Below are 4,375 nucleotides of genomic sequence, written 5' to 3' on the forward strand. Positions count from 1 at the left end.
TATATACGAGGTCTGATCAATAAGTATACGCACTGTTGCCATATTAGCGAAGCGAAAGCACGCAGGGTGAAGCTGCTTGGCAAATATTGACCTTGAACTCGGTTGTGAATGTACCCTAAGCTTTAACGTTCTAGCTCACTTCCGCTGTTTACAGCAGTGCTTGGGAGGAAGGTGTGTAGCAAGTGGTTGTCGCATTGACCATGACTGAGAAAGTTGTCATGGTGATACTTGCTCAGAGGCCCACGCAAAGTTGCAGGTAGTGTATGGAGAGGGGTGTATGAGCCACACACGAGTGTACGAGTGGTTCTGACTTTTCCAAGATGACCAAAAGAATGTCGATATTGACGAACGCTCTGGGAGATCCGCAACGAGCAGAACTGAGAAAACTATCGATGTGCATGTAGCTGTGAGAGGAACTCGTCGAATCACCATCCGTGTGTTATCAGAGGATTTGCAGATTAGTTACGGTTCAGTTCAGTCCATTATCACTGAAGATTTGGGTATGAGACGCATCTCTGCCAAGTTTGTGCCAAAACTGCTATCAACTGACCAAAAAACACTCGGGTTTCAATTTCTTAACATCTTCTTGATTGAGTTGAGAATGTTGAAAACTTTTTGAAAACTTTGCGTAGGTTTCTTAGCAGGTATCGTCAAGCTTTTAGCAAAATTGATGCAGATTCTCTGTTTAACTCTCTCTTTGTCGTGGTCAATGCGACGATCACATGTTACACATTTTCCTTCCAAGTACTGCTGTAAACAACAGCAGTGAGCTAGAACGTTAAAAGTTAGTGCGCATACACACTGGAGTTCAAGGTCAATCTGTGCCATGCGGCTTCACTCTGCGTACTTTAGCTTCGTTACTATGACAACAGTACGGTTGCTGATTGCTCAGACCACGTATATATATATATACAACGGGCGTCCCTCAGTTTCCATCTATCAAATCCACTCACACAGCTTTGGTCGGATCGAGGTTATAGTAGAAGGGACGCGCCTAAAGTGCGACGCAGTGGGACTGAACCCGGAAACCATGTGGTTAAAAAGGAAGTTTCTTACCACACAGCCACTCCTACGCCTATATATCCAGACACGATTCATGGGGTGTCTAGACAACTTTATCCAACATGTTCTTTTTTTTCTAGAACAATCAGGTGTAATTAGAGAGAAATAAATTTGCTATTTTTATCCGCTCGAGCAACATCGTTGATGTTTCCTTGCATGAATGAATGAATGAAACTGGTTTATCGACCTAGAACCTTTCACCAGCTGCTTATGATGTTGGTACTGGCGAATACGCCTTTCCTATCCTCTTTATCTGATATCTGTTCAAGATAGACTTCTGTCTTTTCCTTCTGGTTTTCGGCCTTAAGTCCAGAGTATAACTGTAAGTTGTTGTATGATGTTATATTTATTGTTGCTATGCAAGTTTCTGTTGTTGTCTTTCTATATACTTATCGCTCACATTTCTTCAATAACTTTTGAAAGAAAGTTGCACCAGAATGTGGTTCTTTATACAGTAACATTTCGGTTAACACAATTAACCGCAGACTTGCTCATAACATGCAATAGGGTAAGGCAATTATTGCTTGCCAGAGAGTATGGCTCAGTAACGTACCCTATTTTCGCTAGTTGTTTTTGGTGTCTGTGTAGCTGAGAGTAGACCCAAATGACCTCTCAGCCCATTCACTGTTTACTCAATTGTATACTCAGAATGTAACAGCCAGGGAAGGGAATAGACTGCAAACCAGTCCTCTGTAAATGAGTATCGGCTACTAACTGGTATTCGTTTGCAACTGAGTATGTTAGAGGACAGCGAAATGAAGTGCCTTGCTCAAGGACACAACACGCTAGCCGGTTCAGAAATGGATGCATACGAAATACTTGATTGAAAATGAGACAGCAACAAATTGGAAAAGTTTGAGGGCCATGACGTGAGAATTTCCCCCCTTTTACGCCGCCTTTTCTTGACAGTAATATCTCGCTCCGATATCTACATTGCTGAGAGCACAGAAGACGAAAAGCCCAGCCCAAAATTTTAGAACACGTCTGATTTTGAAAGGCCCTGTCTATAATGTTATAAGAAACCTCCCTTCATAGCCACGCGATGAAAAACTTCTTCTGTCATGTTTAAGTACAGCTCATTTGTTACGAAAAAGCCCTTCACATGATGTGAGAGTACATCTCATTTTAAGATACACTTGTCGAAAATCCCTCTACATAATGTATAAGTTACCATGTGATGAAGTGATTTGTCCGAAAAGCTACAATGTACTTTACGGCATACGTCATATAAAGCCCTGACCGTAATGTTAAACTGCATTTCCCCTCACGGCACGTGCGTAACGAATGGCAATCTGTAATGTTAGGACGCATCTCACTTCACGATAGACGTGAGAAAAGGTCCTGTCCATAATGTTATAAAACACCTCGACTTATAGAACAAGATTTTATTCAATTTTATGAACTTCATTAAACTTACATGATTTTTTTTTCTTTTTAGACACAGGACATCACTAGTTACTTTGGACTCTATATTTTTCACAGACTTAGTTTCATAAAATTCGTCTGTTGACAGATAGGCTTCTATCGGAGTGTATATAAACGGAAAGTTTATATACACTTAATGTATATAAACGGAAAGCTCTGTACTTACGGGTTTCTGTTTGTTTGCATCAAAAGCCATGAATACAAGGCCAGTCGAAACCATGAAAAACATTTTCAGCCGACAAAAATGCACAGGTAAAACGGTTATGGGAAGGTAAAATGTCAGAGGAGGAAAAGGCTTAAAGATTATTGACTGATCAAATGTTCTTTTTCATGTGTTTTATTGAATAAAACAGGACTGTTTTTTCTCACATACAGGTAATGCCTTCATTTGTATGTACTATATTATCATGACATGCAAGTAATGTATTGTCATTTAATAAGTGTATTAAAATATATTTGTTTAATTATTTTTACTGCCAGTTTTATTGCTTACAGAGAATAGGCACATTGATTCAGAACGATGGGTGAAACTATTGACAAATATCTTACCTAAAAGATTTTGCACTTTGTACTTAATAAACTTTGATCTTAAATAAAAAGCTGAGTCCAAAAATTCGTAAATGTGATAGTGCATGTCAACACACAAAAATAAAATGATGTGTCATGATGGTATATTAACACATAAACAGGTGTAGTTAAAAATGACAGTTCACTTTTTTTCTTTTTTTTACAAATAGTGTATTGTGCTAGATCATTGAACAGTTTAATGATATAAGAAAATAATAATTAAAAATGATATTACTTTTACAAAAATATCAAAATGTTATTTACAAATCACTGAAATATTGACATTAATTATCATTTATCCGGAATTATCATTTAACACAAAATTCGTAACAAAATGCCTGGTTATTTATCAATATATTGTTTTCCTGTTACATATCCTGCTTAAAGCAACATAAAACTAAACTTTTGCTCCTAATAATTCTCATCTTATTTCTCTCATTTACTTTTTCCCTATTTTCCCGTCAAGGCAGTGGAACAATCACCTCATCCTTGCAATCATTTTTATTTTACTTCTAATATCACTCACTCTCTTTTTGTCATTTCTTTACTGTGACAGCAAATAAATACGAATTACTAATTATTATGGATTTTTAAAAAAACTGAAATGCGATATTTTCCTAGAACTTCTTTTGCCACGCCAAAATTGTGATCATTTTCTTCACTGACGCTTTATTCCTGTTCATCGATTAGTCACACCGTGGAACTAGCAGCACTTCTATCCAACCAAATCGATTTGTCAATTCCACTTCCATATTCAGGTTAATCACTGCAACAGAAGAAAAATGTTTCAGCTAAAAACAGTAATTATAATGTATTAGCATGTAGCAACAGCGACAACCGTATCAATTGTGATATTTATTACCAATTACCAGTAGATCATTGTACAACCTTACCTCAAAGAAGACCATCACACCTGATGAAGTAGTTTCTATGGAATTCGTATCGTAATAGCAGTACGGCACAATGTTAACAAGCGAACATACATTTTGGCGAGCCAGTGAGAGATCCTGTATGAGGTTGCTTGATATGCTGGAAACAGCTACCAAGTCTCTCTCAAACTTTCCACTGCTATCACTAAAATATATGTAAACCGGACAATCCGATTCTAAGTTCTCTGCACATAGGAAAAAGACACATGGCTGGGAGGTCTTTTATCATGGGCCTGTCCAGTCAGGACCGTCCTGGCATAAAAATGTGACAACGACTACAGAAGTTTATATCTGTTTCTGTGTGAATATGTGTCTGTAGAAATGTATACACAAGTGTATCATTTATCAATGTGCGTGTGTGTGTATGTGTATGTGTGTGCTCTATGAGTAAT

General features: G+C 37.6%; 1 long non-coding RNA gene across 1 annotated transcript in view; it reads right to left on the reverse strand.

Annotated features, from left to right (window-relative positions):
- Positions 1-2,432: 2,432 nt before the first annotated feature.
- The window catches only part of LOC106869340 (uncharacterized), a 104,811-nt gene continuing 102,868 nt past the window's right edge, over positions 2,433-4,375 (reverse strand). Inside the window, exon 2 of the long non-coding RNA XR_001409390.2 lies at positions 2,433-3,820. This is a non-coding gene — a long non-coding RNA (uncharacterized LOC106869340). The remainder of the gene's footprint in view (positions 3,821-4,375) is intronic.

The sequence above is a fragment of the Octopus bimaculoides genome, chromosome 15 (assembly GCF_001194135.2).
Source record: "Octopus bimaculoides isolate UCB-OBI-ISO-001 chromosome 15, ASM119413v2, whole genome shotgun sequence".
Lineage (NCBI taxonomy): Eukaryota > Metazoa > Mollusca > Cephalopoda > Octopoda > Octopodidae > Octopus > Octopus bimaculoides.